The sequence below is a fragment of the Triticum dicoccoides genome, chromosome 6B (genome assembly GCF_002162155.2).
Source record: "Triticum dicoccoides isolate Atlit2015 ecotype Zavitan chromosome 6B, WEW_v2.0, whole genome shotgun sequence".
NCBI classification, from domain to species: Eukaryota; Viridiplantae; Streptophyta; class Magnoliopsida; order Poales; family Poaceae; genus Triticum; species Triticum dicoccoides.
This window is the reverse complement of record NC_041391.1, coordinates 120,966,364-120,982,229: the sequence shown is the minus strand read 5'-3', so window position 1 is coordinate 120,982,229 and position 15,866 is coordinate 120,966,364.

The following is a 15,866-nucleotide window of genomic DNA, read 5'->3' as shown; positions in this document are numbered from 1 at the left end:
CATGTTCGCGGCGCTGCGATTTTCCATGCGCTCCGATCGTTGGTACCGTCTCGCACCTTGGTTTTGCCGGCGAGATCTGGCAATTTGGCGAAGAACCCTCGTGAACTCTGGCAGCGCCGCCAGAGGAAAAGGTGGACTCTGACAGCGCCGCCAGGGGAAAAGGTGGACTCTAGGAAACCCTAGAGGAAAAGGTGGTGATAGTTTTCTGTGCTTCTTTACTGTGTATGTGTGATTTTTAGCAAGGGAGAGGAACGAACTCAGGGCCGACCCTAGAGCAGTCAGGCGTCCTGATATTTATAGGGGAGCAGGGGGTGTGCAGGCTGCCTCTCCATTCCGTGGGCGCTGCGCTTTGTATTTGGCCACGTTGCCATCCTGCAGATCGTGGCAGAACGTGGGCGCGTGGCTGGTTACGCCAGTGAACGATTCTGGCTTCCTTCCGTGCATGTGCTAGTCCGTAAGCATGCAGATATTTTGAGAGTATTTTTTTAGGCGTGGAACACAGCTGGGCTCGGCCGGCCCCTTAGTTATTTTAATGTTTAATGGTTGTCTATGGGCCTCTCTGTGTAGGACAACGTTTGCATGGGCTACTTACCTGGCGAGAGGTTTAGTTGTTAGGAAGTTTACGTAAAGCTGTACTAACTCTTCGTAGATGTAGGATTTTCGATTGTTTAATCGGAGCAGCTTTTGCATATGCATGGGACTGTGTTGATTAGCTCAAAGAAATTAATGATTGGTTGTGAGGGCCACACCCCATAAGTTCATGCATGTACGCTGCCAAGCCTGCATGCATTAGCACATAACGCATGCTCCTACCAGCTAAAGATTTAATTGATGCTAAATTTTCTTTAGTCACCAATTATATTGTCTATGTATTTTGTTAATATGCCGTGATATTTTGATGGCCGACGCCGACGGCGCGGCATCCCGTGGGCGTTGTTCTTCCTTCCTGCCGGGTCGTTATGATACTCTCCGGCCTTGTCCATCGTCGAGGTTCGTCTTTGGGTGAAACCCTTTTGAGCTACTGCAGCAGGGTCAGACGATGGCGTCGTTCCCGGGTCGCTTTCCCTTGTGGCCGTCATCTTGAAGACTAGTTCCCCTTCGTGCTTTTCCCTGGGGTGGACGTGCAGAGTTGGTCGCGGGTAGTCCTCCTGCACCCCAGGTCCAGTGCGTCAATGGGTGCGTCTATGTTTGTTTCTCGCTATGACAGAGAAGTCGGAGCTGCACGCGACAGGGCCCCCGCGACAATGATGACTCCATGAGGGCGGTTTCAGCGGATGGTGCTCTCCGGAGATTGCGATGGACTAGGCCGGTGCGAGGCTTGCAACTTTTTCTTGCAATGTACATCAACAAAGTTGGTGCTGCCAGTCGTCGATGTCTTGGTTGATTGAGTTGTTGATTTTTTTTTAATTAATCCTTTTCATTATAAAACAGAATTTTGCTGTTTTGAATCTATATTTTATGTGGTTTATACATTTACTTATCTCGGTCAAAATCCATGTCAACAGATGCCCCTCGAGGTCTGGGCTTGAGGAAAGAGATTTTTTTTTACTCGAGCTGAGAGCTCGAAACTTGATTATACATATTTTGTGCTTAGAGCACTTTTTGTGAGTATATGTGCTTATGCTCTTTTAAAAACGTTTGACCTTTAGTGCTTGCCAGTTGTACGTGGCTGTGCATCTTTCTTTTATTTGCACATGTTGCTGACCGATTTTGCAACCATGCAAGCTAGAAGTCAGGCCACGTTTGAGGTTAGCTGGGTAACAAACTCTATCCGGCTAACAAACCGCGTCCATTATTTCCTCCACTATCTCCTCAACCCTCTTTTAAACAACCAGCCTCCTTTTCTTTTCTTAGACCAGATTGAAGACGTGGGAGACAACCAGCTGATAGAAGACGTCGGAGACTAGGTATGCTTCAGTCCGGCCGGCCGCAATTCTTTGATAGGCTAGCAAATTATATATGACTTCGCTAGTACCTAGATTGATTCATTGACTGATTAGTCTGCTATCTCATTTGTCCCAGATTGCTTTCAATCCCTCACAAGATGCACCTCCGCGTGGGAAAGTACTGATTCGTCCAGCTTGGGTATGCCCCTTCCATCCTCTCATTATTAGGCCACACTTTACCTCCTAATGTCTTGGGTGTCCCTTTAGTTTATGATGTAGACCGAACCTCGATGGCGAGATCCGATCTGTTGTTACGGCCCGATCTTTCACGACAGTCCACCTTCAGCAGCAGCAACCTCTCGCCCGCGTACGCGATGTACACGAAGTAGAGGGTTTGAACCTTGCGGCCCAGCACAAGAAAACCAATCTCAACGAAGGTACTCACGCACAAAACAATTTCCACGAAGAGAAATCGCAACACAGAGGTTTTCTAAAGATCCATCCAAAACTTGATATGGGTGTCTATCCTAAAAAACACATCGTGTCTATTTCATAAACAATAACCTCCTGTTTACATGGGCGTACCTTGGATTTTATATCAGCCGAACTATCTAAACAACTTGATAAGCAAGGAAGAAACATCCTATCTCTACTCTCACGGCTAAAATTTAAATAAAACAACTCCAAAGACTTCCTAAAGATAACTCTAGAACTCAAAAGAATTTGCCCTTTACATCTCGGCTGTTTTTATTTCCTAAACAAAACTTGACATAATATAGGTGCGCTAACTTGACATAATTATCTGCTGGTGGTCCCCATCCGCAGGCTCGCAAGGAGAACACGTCACGTGGTGTACACCGCCTGGACTTGAAACAATCTGGTGGCCGATCTCTATCAAAGTAGTAGTCCACCTGGTACCTTGATTTTTTTGTATGACACGCATCTAGGACTGGACCGTGGACATCAAACTCCCAATGTGCTAATCTCTTTGCAAGCCCATCAGAACTACCAAAGAAATCACGTAAACATATAGGATCGGGTGCATGCGTGATCATATGCAGTTCTTTTTCTCTTTCTTTATCTTGGTATTCGTCTTCCGGCTGTGGTGCATTATTGAGCGACCATGTCTGAACAACAACACCACTAGCTGTAGTCGTGGTCGTATCATCCTTTCTTCCTTGAAACAAAAACGTCCTCGGTTTTGGGTCATCTTTTTCAGCAATATTTCCATCTTCAGACTGAACGGTTACCACAAAAATTTCAGCAGCTTCGACCATCTTCTTCTTTGCTTCTTCCTCCTCTTTCATCTTATCTTGATGTTCTTTTCTCCATGCAATAAAACGCCCCTCACCCATGGGCACGAGGTCACACTTCTTACACTTCTTGATGGTATATTTGTGTGTTTGGCAATCATATGCAACATCATGCTCTTTGTACCATGGCTTGCCCAGCAACAAGTGACATGAAATCATCGGTATCGGAATCACGTCGCACAAAACCACGTAAAAATAATTTTCTAACATAAATGGTACCTTGGTTTGGTGCGTGACAGTGAGCTCTTCATGACCCCAACGGAATAAGTATGGTTGTGGACGTGGTGTCTTTGGTAGCGCCAGCTTCTCCACCATCTCGATGCTCGCCACGTTGATCAAATTCATATGATCGATGGTCATGGCACATGATCTCTCTCTCACCACCACACGGGTGTGAAAAAGCCTGGCCCAGTGGCCTTCCTCCTCCAACTGAAATCCGTAGCTTAACTTACTATATGATGATGCACACGTCATCTTCTCCATAGTGTCGTGAACAACCTGATGCTCTGAATACCACTTGATGTAGACCGAACCTCGATGGCGAGATCCGATCTGTTGTTACGGCCCGATCTTTCACGACAGTCCACCTTCAGCAGCAGCAACCTCTCGCCCGTGTACGCGATGTACACGAAGTAGAGGGTTTGAACCTCGCGGCCCAGCACGAGAAAACCAATCTCAACGAAGGTACTCACGCACAAAACAATTTCCACAAAGAGAAATCGCAACACAGAGGTTTTTTAAAGATCCCTCCAAAACTTGATATGGGTGTCTACCCTGAAAAACACATCGTGTCTATTTCATAAACAATAACCTCCTGTTTACATGGGCGTACCTTGGATTTTATATCAGCCGAACTATCTAAACAACTTGATAAGCAAGGAAGAAACATCCTATCTCTACTCTCACGGCTAAAATTTAAATAAAACAACTCCAAAGACTTGCCTAAAGATAACTCTAGAACTCGAAAAAATTTGCCTTTTACATCTTAGCTGTTTTTATTTCCTAAACAAAACTTGACATAATATAGGTGCGCTAACTTGACATAATTATCTGCTGGTGGTCCCCATCCGCAGGCTCGCAAGGAGAACACGTCACGTGGTGTACACCGCCTGGACTTGAAACAATCTGGTGGTCAATCTCTACCAAAGTAGTAGTCCACCTGGTACCTTGATTTTTTTGTATGACACGCATCTAGGACTGGACCGTGGACATCAAACTCCCAATGTGCTAATCTCTTTGCAAGCCCATCAGAACTACCAAAGAAATCACATACACATATAGGATCGGGTGCATGCGTGATCATATGCAGTTCTTTTTCTCTTTCTTTATCTTGGTATTCGTCTTCCGGCTGTGGTGCATTATTGAGCGACGATGTCTGAACAACAACACCACTAGCTGTAGTCATGGTCGTATCAGTTTATAACCCATCTTTTCATCTCGTAGGTGCAGGAAGACAAGGACACCGGGTCACGGCCTGGATCAAATCTTACTTAGGTAATCTACTTTTCCAAATCATCTGATTATATTCGTTCGTTGTTGCATCTCTCTCATTATCTAGAAGTGTCAGGGATATGATGCCCTGAGCGCATACAACTTTTTTGTCATGGTGTATATAGCCCTGGTCCCCGGATGTGTTTGATCTGTATTTATTCATCCGAATATCATGATCCCACGGTCGGCGTCCCGGGAAGTCTCTATATGGGCTTGGTCCGTCGTTCGACTCGGAGATTAATATTTTTTGTATGAATTAGTAGATTGCTCACTGCTGCCGCTCCGGGAAGGCTATATATGGGCTTAGTCCGTCGTTCAACCATGAGAAGTTTTTTTTATTGTATATGCATGAGTCGATAAGTTGATCACTGTCGGCGTTCCAGCAAGCCTATACATGGGCTTGGTCCGTCGTTCGACAGTGATTTTTTTAAATGATATATGCGTGACTTTAATGACTTGATCGTTGTCGGCGTTCCGACAAGCTTATATATGGGCTTGGTCCGTCGTTCGACAATGATTTTTTTAATGATATATGTGTGACTTTAATGACTTGATCACTGTCGGCGTTCCGGCAAGCTTATATATGGGCTTGGTCCGTCGTTCGACAGTGATGCTACTGTTTTTGGGCATGAGTAATATTTTCAATCATGCGTACCTGTTTGGTCTTTCTCATATTTCTTTCATGCATCAAATTCAAATATTGAATTGTTTTTATTGTGGATACTATCTCTCGTTGCAGACTGTGTACCTCAGGATCATCACTTCCACCTCGGTATGATATTCAATATTGCACTTTCATGTACTATTTTTTAACCTCCTGTAATTTCATACGCATATACCGACATGCATCTTTTCCTTGCATATAGATGGAGGAAGCCACAACACCATCTTCGTATGAATCATGTAGAATGCCTCTATCACAGTTGGCCAAAAAACACGTATTTGAACCTGATACTAGTGAGATAGCCAATCCAGTGATTACGAAGTTAGGCGTACCACACGGCCATCCTGAGCTTGGACCACGTGGATGGACGGCAGGGCCATCTTTTTCGGCTCGTTGTTATCAACCTCTCGCACCTGGGCCCAGACTTGGTGAAGCTTCAACCCTTGGGACACATATGATATCCAAAGGTTTAGGATGGGAGAATCATGAGGTTGAATATGCCCCAATGCCTCTTGGCTATGTTGAATGGGGTACTAATGTCTTGAAGAAATATCATACCCACCTGAAGGGGAGTGAAGAGGGCGTGGATTATGTCTATGGAGCCATTTATTGCTCTTTAGGCGACTCTTCTGTCGCCCCTCCTCTTTTAAGGTCTTTATTGGAGAAATGAAATCCCAACACCAACACATTTTTGTTATCGTGTGGCGAGCGTACAGTCACACTTCTTGATATGCATCAGATCGCCGGGTTGCCCCTTGATGGTGAACCTTATGAAGAATATGTTCCCCTAGCTGATGAGTTGGATCCTTCGACTCTTTTGTACCCCAACTTCCTGCCCCGGCTCCTAGAAACTTGGACCAAGCTTGTTGTGGGTGGCAAAGTAGGTTTCAAGGAATGGTGTGACTTCTTTCACAATAGTGGAGTAGACTTTGCTACCCAGAGCTTAGAAGACCAACGCATGTATACTGCAGCTTTTCTCGCCATATGGCTTTGCCGCTACGTTGTTGTTGGTGGTGGGCCATATATTCGCCCTGGGGTATTAGTGATGGCGGCATGGATTTCCCTAGGACGACGCATCTCTCTGGGTCCACCTGCTCTTTGCTCCCTTTATTACTCACTTTGGCGAATTTGTACTCATCCTATTGGTCCCTCGTTCATACATAGGATTTAGCCGGTCCACTACCTTGCTGGATGGATGGGTGTGTACCTCAAGAAACCCTATGGAAACAGAGAAAAAACACCACATTTACCAAGCCCTAAAGTTTTGGCAGTACAACCTAATATGGTGAAAACCATGTTTAAGATGCCACGTCATTTTACTCCTGAAGAAGCACATGCTTTCCTCGATGATTATAAGAATATTGCTTGGAACCCCTATTCCCTCATTATGGAAGGTGTGTTCAAACCCAAGAGGGCTTTCTTAATTTCCATGCATCGAGGCATGCTGCCGTGGAGGCTGTTGGGGAACGTAGCAAAAATTCAAAATTTTCTACGCATCACCAAGATCAATCTACGGAGTAATCTAGCAACGAGGGGAAGGGGAGTGCATCTACATACCCTTGTAGATCGCTAAGCGGAAGCGTTACAAGAACACGGATCAAGGAGTCGTACTCGTAGCGATTCAGATCGCGGTTGATTCCGATCTAAGCGCCAAACAACGGCGCCTCCGCGTTCAACACACGTGCAGCCTGATGACGTCTCCTGTGCCTTGATCCAGCAAGGGGAGAGGGAGAGGTTGGGGAAGACTCCGTCCAGCAGCAGCACGACATCGTGGTGGTGGTGGAGGAGCGTGGCACTCCAGCAGGGCTTCGCCAAGCACCGCAAGAGACGAGGAGGGAGAGGGGTAGGGCTGCGCCAAGAGGGAGATATTCTCATGTGTATGGCAGCCCCAAACCCCCACTATATATAGGGGCAAGGGAGGGGCTGCGCCCCCACCTAGGTTTCCACCCCTAGGGGTGGCGGCCAGCCCTAGATCTCATCTAGGGGGGCGGCCAAGGGGGAGAGAGGGGGGCGCACCACTAGGTGGGCCTTAGGCCCATCTGAGCCTAGGGTTTCCCCCCTTTCCCTTCTCTCTTTGCCTTGGGCCCTGGGGGGGGGGGGGGGGGCGCACCAGCCCACCTGGGGCTGGTACCCTCCCACACTTGGCCCACACAGCCCTCTGGGGCCGGTGGCCCCACCTGGTGGACCCCCGGGACCCTCCCGGTGGTCCCAGTACGTTACCGATAGCACCTGAAACTTTTCCGGTGACCAAAACAAGACTTCCCATATATAAATCTTTACCTCCGGACCATTCCGGAACTCCTCGTGACGTCCGGGATCTCATCCGAGACTCCAAACAACATTCAGTAACCACGTATATCTATTCCCTATAACCCTAGCATCATCTAACCTTAAGTGTGTAGACCCTACAGGTTCGGGAACCATGCAGACATGACCGAGACAACTTTCTGGCCAATAACCAACAGCAGGATCTGGATACCCATGTTGGCTCCCATATGTTCCACGATGATCTCATCGGATGAACCACGATGTCAAGGATTCAATCAATCCCGTATACAATTCCCTTTGTCTATCGGTATAGTACTTGCCCGAGATTCGATCGTCGGTATCCCGATACCTTGTTCAATCTCGTTACCGGCAAGTCTCTTTACTCGTTCTATAACACATCATCCCGTGATCAACTCCTTGATCACATTGTGCAAATTATGACGATGTCCTACCGAGTGGGCCCAGAGATACCTCTCCGTCACACGGAGTGACAAATCCCAGTCTCGATTCGTGCCAACCCAACAGACACTTTCAGAGATACCCGTAGTGCACCTTTATAGCCACCCAGTTACGTTGTGACGTTTGGTACACCCAAAGCATTCCTACGGTATCCGGGAGTTGCACAATCTCATGGTCTAAGGAAAAGATACTTGATATTTAAAAAAGCTTTAGCATACGAACTACACGATCTAGTGCTAGGCTTAGGATTGGGTCTTGTCCATCACATCATTCTCCTAATGATGTGATCCCGTTATCAATGACATCCAATGTCCATGGTCAGGAAACCATGACCATCTGTTGATCAACGAGCTAGTCAACTAGAGGCTCACTTTTGACATGTTGTGGTCTATGTATTCACACATGTATTGCGGTTTCCGATCAATACAATTATAGCATGAATAATAGACAATTATCATGAATAAGGAAATACAATAATAACCATTTTATTATTGCCTCTAGGGCATATTTCCAACAGTCTCCCACTTGCACTAGAGTCAATAATCTAGTTCACATCACTATGTGATTGTAATGAATCGACACCCATGGGGTTTGATCATATATCGCTTGTGAGAGAGGTTATTAGTCAACGGATCTGAACCTTTCAGATCCGTGTGTGCTTTGCAAATCTCTATGTCATCTCCTAGATACAGCTACCACGCTCTATTTGGAGCTATTCCAAATAAATGTTCTACTATACGAATCCGATTTACTACTCAGAATAATCCGGATTAGTGTCAAAGTTTGCATCGGCGTAACACTTTACGACGAACTCGTTTACCACCTCCATACTCGCGAAAATTCCTTAGTCCACTAGTTACTAAGGATAAGTTTGACCGCTGTCCTGTGATCCATTCCTAGATCACTCTTGTACCCCTTGACTGACTCATGGCAAGGCACACTTCCGGTGCGGTACACAACATAGCATAATATAGAGCCTACGTCTGAAGCATAGGGGACGACCTTCGTCCTTTCTCTCTCTTCTGCCGTGGTCATGTCTTGAGTCTTACTCAATACTCAGACCATATAACACAACCAAGAACTCCTTCTTTGCTGATCTATTTTGAACTCCTTCAAAATCTTGTCATGGTATGTCTTCATTTGAAAGTACTATTAAGCGTTTTGATCTATCCTTATAGATCTTGATGCTCAATGTTCAAGTAGCTTAATCCAGGTTTTCCATTGAAAAACACTTTTCAAATAACCCTATATGCTTTCCAGAAATTCTACATCATTTCCGATCAACAATATGTCAACAACATATACTCATCAGAAATGCTATAGTGCTCCCACTCACTTCTTTGGAAATACAAGTTTCTCATAAACTTTGTATAAACTCAAAATCTTTGGTCATCTCATCAAAGCGTATATTCCAACTCCGAGATGCTTACTCCAGTCCTTAGAAGGATTGCTGGAGCTTTGCACACTTGTTAGCATCTTTCAGGATTGACAAAAACTTTCTGGTTGTATCACATACAACCTTTCCTCAAGAATATCGTCGAGGAAACAATGTTTTTTGACATCCTATCTGCAAGATTTCATAAATCATGCAGTAATTGCTAATATAATTCCAACAGACTCTTAGCATCGCTACGAGTGAGAAAGTATCATCGTAGTCAACTTCTTGAACTTGTCAGAAAACATCTTAACGACAAGTCGAGCTTTCTTAATGGTGATACTTACCATCATTGTCCGTCTTCCTTTTAAAATCCATCTGTACCCAACAGCCTTACGACCACCAAGTAGTTCTTCCAAAGTCTATACTTTGTTTTCATACATGGATCCTCTCTTGGATTTTATGGCCTCGAGCCATTCGTCGAAATCCGGGCCCACCATCGCTTCTCCATAGCTCGTAGGTTCATTGTTGTCTAGCAACATGACCTCCAAGACAGGATTACCGTACCACTCTGGAGCAGTACGCGTCCTTGTCGACCTACGAGGTTCGGTAGTGACTTGATCCGAAGTTTCATGATCACTATCATCAGCTTCCACTTCAATTGGTGTAGGTGCCACAGGAACAATTTCATGTGCCCTGCTACACATTGGTTGAAGTGATGGTTCAATAACCTCATCAAGTCTCCACCATCCTCCCACTCAATTCTTTCGAGAGAAACTTTTCCTCGAGAAAGGACCCGTTTCTGGAAACAATTACTTTTGCTTCCGGATCTGAATTAGGAGGTATACCCAACTGTTTTTTGGGTGTCCTATGAAGATGCATTTATCCGCTTAGGGTTCGAGCTTATCAGCATGAAACATTTTCACATAAGCATCGCAACCCCAAACTTTCAAGAAACGACAGCTTAGGTTTCTCTAAACTATAGTTCACACGGTGTCATCTCAACGGAATTACGTGGTGCCCTATTTAAAGTGAATGTGGTTGTCTCTAATGCCTAACCCATGAACGATAGTGGTAATTTGATAAGAGACATCATGGTATGCCCCATATCCAATAGGGTGCATCTATGATGTTCGGACACACCATCACACTATGGTGTTCCAGGCGGTATTAGTTGTGAAACAATTTCCACAATGTCTTAATTTTGTACCAAACATGTAACTCAGATATTCATCTCTATGATCATATCATAGACATTTTATCCTCTTGTCACGACGATCTTCAACTTCACTCTGAAACTACTTGAACCTTTCAATAATCCAGACTTGTGTTTCATCAAGTAAATATCCTCATCATCTACTCAAATCATCTGTGAAGTAAGAACACAATGATATCCACTGGGTGCCTTAGCACTTATTGGACATCACACATCAAAATGTATTACTTCCAACAAGTTGCTCTCTTGTTCCATCTTACTGAAAAATGAGGCTTTTCAGTCATCTTGCCCATGTGGTATGATCTGCATGTCTCAAGTGATTTAGAATCAAGTGAGTCCAAACGATCCATCTGCATGGAGTTTCTTCATGCGCACATACCAACATACATGGTTCGCATGTCTCAAACTTTTCAAAAACGAGTGAGTCCAAAGATCCATCAACATGGAGCTTCTTCATGCGTTTTATAACAATATGACTCAAATGGCAGTGCCACAAGTATGTGGTACTATCATCACTATCTTATATCTTTTGGCACGAACATGTGTATCACTACGATCGAGATTCAATAAACCATTCATTTTAGGTGTAAGACCATTGAAGGTATTATTCAAATAAACAGAGTAACTATTATTCTCCTTAAATGAATGACCGTATTGCGATAGACATAATCCAATCATGTCTATGCTCAACGCAAACACCAAATAACAATTATTTAGGTTTATCACCAATCTCGATGGTAGAGGGAGTATGCGATGCTTGATCTCATCAAGCTTGGAAACACTTCCAACACATATCGTCATCTCACCTTTAGCTAGTCTCCGTTTATTCCGCAGCTTTTATTTCGAGTTACCAACACTTAGCAACCGAACTGGTATCTAATACCCTGGTGCTACTAGGAGTACAAGTAAAGTACACATTTAATATAATGTATATCCAATATACTTCTGTCAACCCTGCCAGCCTTCTCATCTACCAAGTATCTAGGGTAGTTATGCTTCAGTGACCGTTCCCTCATTACAGAAACACTTAGTCTCGGGTTTGGGTTCAACCTTGGGTTTCTTCGGTAGAGCAGCAACTGATTTGCCATTTCATGAAGTATCCCTCCTTGCCCTTCTTGAAACTAGTGGTTTCACTAACCATCAACAATTGATGCCCCTTCTTTATTTCTACTTTCGCGGCGTCAAACATCGCGAATATTTCAAGGATCATCATATCTATCCCTGATATGTTATTGTTCATCACGAAGCTCTAGCAGCTTGGTGGTAATGACTTTGGAGAAACATCACTATCTCATCTTGAAGATTAACTCCCACTCAATTCAAGTGATTGTTGTACTCAGACAATCTGAGCACAAGCTCAACGATAGAGCTTTTCTCCCTTAGTTTGTAGGCTAAGAAACTCGTCTGAGGTCTTATACCTCTTGACGTGGGCACAAGCCTGAAATCCCAATTTCAGCCCTCGAAACATCTCATATGTTCCGCGACATTTCAAAATCGTCTTCGGTGCCTCAATTCTAAACCGTTTAACATTACTGAACTATCACGTAGTTATCAAAACGTGTATGTCAGATGTTCGCAACATCCACAAATGACGTTCGAGGTTCAGCACACCGAGCGGTGCATTAAGGACATAAGCCTTCTACGCAGCAATGAGGACAATCCTCAGTTTACGGATCCAGTCCACATAATTGCTACTATCAACTTTCAACTAAATTTTCTCTAGGAACATATCTAAAACAGTAGAACTAAAATGCGAGCTACGACATAATTTGCAAAGACCTTTTTGACTATGTTCAGGATAATTAAGTTCATCTAATGAACTCCCACTCAGATAGACATCCCTCTAGTCATCTAAGTGATACATGATCCAAGTCAACTAGGCCATGTCCGATCATCACGTGAGACGGACTAGTCGTCATCGGTGAACATCTTGATGTTGATCGTATCCACTATACGATTCATGTTCGACCTTTCGGTCTCTTGTGTTCCGAGGCCATGTCTGTACATGCTAGGCTCGTCAAGTCAACCTAAGTGTTTCGCGTGTGCAAATCTGGCTTACACCCGCTGTATGTGAACGTTAGAATCTATCACAACCGATCATCACGTGGTGCTTCAAAACAACGAACTTTCGCAACGGTGCACAGTTAGGGGGAACACTTTCTTGAAATTATTATGAGGGATCATCTTATTTACTATCGTCGTTCTAAGCAAATAAGATGCATAAACATGATAAACATCACATGCAATCAAAAAATTACATGATATGGCCAATATCATTTTGCTCCTTCTGATCTCCATCTTCGGGGCTCCATGATCATCATCGTCACCGGCATGACACCGTGATCTCCATCATCATGATCTCCATCATCGTGTCTCCATGAAGTTGTCTCGCCAACTATTACATCTACTACTATGGCTATCGGTTTAGCAATGAAGTAAAGTAATTACATGGCGTTATTCAGTGACACGCATGTCATACAATAAATAAAGACAACTCATATGGCTCCTGCCGGTTGTCATACTCATCGACATGCAAGTCGTGATTCCTATTACAAGAACGTGATCAATCTCATACATCACATATCATTCATCACATTCTCTTGGCCATATCACATCACATAGCATACCCTGCAAAAACAAGTTAGATGTCCTCTAATTGTTGTTTGCATGTTTTACGTGGCTGCTATGGGTTTCTAGCAAGAACGTTTCTTGCCTACGCAAAAGCCAGAACGTGATATGCCAATTGCTATTTACCCTTCATAAGGACCCTTTTCATCGAATCCGATCCGACTAAAGTGGGAGAGATTGGCACCCGCTAGCCACCTTATGCAACAAGTGCATGTCAGTCGGTGGAACCTGTCTCACGTAAGTGTACGTGTAAGGTCGGTCCGGGCCGCTTCATCACACAATCCCGTCGAAACAAGATAGGACTAGTAACGATAAGCATATTGAACAAAATCAACGCCCACAACAACTTGTGTTATACTCGTGCATAGAATCTACGCAATAGACCTAGCTCATGATGCCACTGTTGGGGAACGTAGCAGAAATTCAAAATTTTCAACGCATCACCAAGATCAATCTACGGAGTAATCTAGCAACGAGGGGAAGGGGAGTGCATCTACATACCCTTGTAGATCGCTAAGCGGAAGCGTTACAAGAACGCGGATGAAGGAGTCGTACTCATAGCGATTCAGATCGCGGTTGATTCCGATCTAAGCGCCGAACAACGGCGCCTCCGCGTTCAACACACGTGTAGCCTGATGACATCTCCCGTGCCTTGATCCAGCAAGGGGAGAGGGAGAGGTTGGGGAAGACTCCGTCCAGTAGCAGCACGACGGCGTGGTGATGGTGGAGGAGCATGGCACTCCAGCAGGGCTTCGCCAAGCACCGCAAGAGACAAGGAGGGGGAGGGGTAGGGCTGCGCCAAGAGGGAGATATTCTCATGTGTATGGCAGCCCCAAATCCCCACTATATATAGGGGAAAGGGAGGGGCTGTGCCCCCACCTAGGTTTCCACCCCTAGGGGTGGCGGCCAGCCCTAGATCTCATCTAGGGGGGCGGCCAAGGGGGAGAAAGGGGGGCGCACCACTAGGTGGGCCTTAGGCCCATCTAAGCCTAGGGTTTCCCCCCCTTTCCCTTCTCTCTTCGCCTTGGGCCCTGGTGGGGGGCGCACCAGCCAACCTGGGGCTGGTACCCTCCCACACTTGGCCCATGCAGCACTCTGGTGCCGGTGGCCCCACCTTGTGGATCCCCAGGACCCTCCCGGTGGTCCCTTTACGTTACCAATAGCACCCGAAACTTTTTCGGTGACCAAAACAGGACTTCCCATATATAAATCTTTACCCCCGGACCATTCCAAAACTCCTCGTGACGTCCGGGATCTCATCCGGGACTACGAACAACATTCGGTAACCACGTATATCTATTCCCTATAACCCTAGCGTCATCGAACCTTAAGTGTGTAGACCCTACGGGTTCGGGAACCATGCAGACATGACTGAGACAACTTTCCGGCTAATAACCAACAGCGGGATCTGGATGCCCATGTTGGCTCCCACATGTTCCACGATGATCTCATCGGATGAACCACGATGTCAAGGATTCAATCAATCCCATATACAATTCCCTTTGTCTACCGGTATAGTACTTGCCCGAGATTCGATCGTCGGTATCCCGATACCTTGTTCAATCTCGTTACCGGCAAGTCACTTTACTCGTACCGTAACACATCATCTCGCGATCAACTCCTTGATCACATTGTGCACATTATGATGATGTCCTACCGAGTGGGCCCAGAGATACCTCTCCGTCACACGGAGTGACAAATCCGAGTCTCGATTCGTGCCAACCCAACACACACTTTCAGAGATACCTGTAGTGCACCTTTATAGCCACCCAGTTACGTTATGACGTTTGGTACACCCAAAGCATTCCTACGGTATCCGGGAGTTGCACAATCTCATGGTCTAAGGAAAAGATACTTGACATTTAAAAAAGCTTTAGCATACGAACTACACGATCTTGTGCTAGGCTTAGGATTGGGTCTTGTCCATCACATCATTCTCCTAATGATGTGATCCCGTTATCAATGACATCCAATGTCCATGGTCAGGAAACCATGACCATCTGTTTATCAATGAGCTAGTCAAGTAGAGGCTCACTAGGGACATGTTGTGCTCTATATATTCACACTTGTATTGCAGTTTCCGGTCAATACAATTATAGCATGAATAATAGACAATTATCATGAACAAGGAAATACAATAATAACCATTTTATTATTGCCTCTAGGGCATATTTCCAACAGAGGCGTGGTACTACACCGCCGACGTGTGTATAGCTGAACCATATCACCCAGATCGAGTGGCACATCCGCCCCAACCTGTGCGGTCTGCACGTCCAGCAACCCCACTTCTGACACCTGCCAGAATCTGATGACGGCAAAATGGCGGGCGTGAGAACACGCATCCACGTCATTGATACATAATGAAATTTAAATGCATAAAGTAAAAATAGAATCAAACATTGCAGGTACATTATTTCCAGAACTCTTACATTTACATAAAGTTTCTTTTAATTACATCTCAGAAGAGAAAAACCGTGATTAAGAATTTCCAACATATCTATTACATAGGATTGCATCACATTCCTATTACAACATACTACAAGAGAAATCCTCCTCGCGGTCGAAG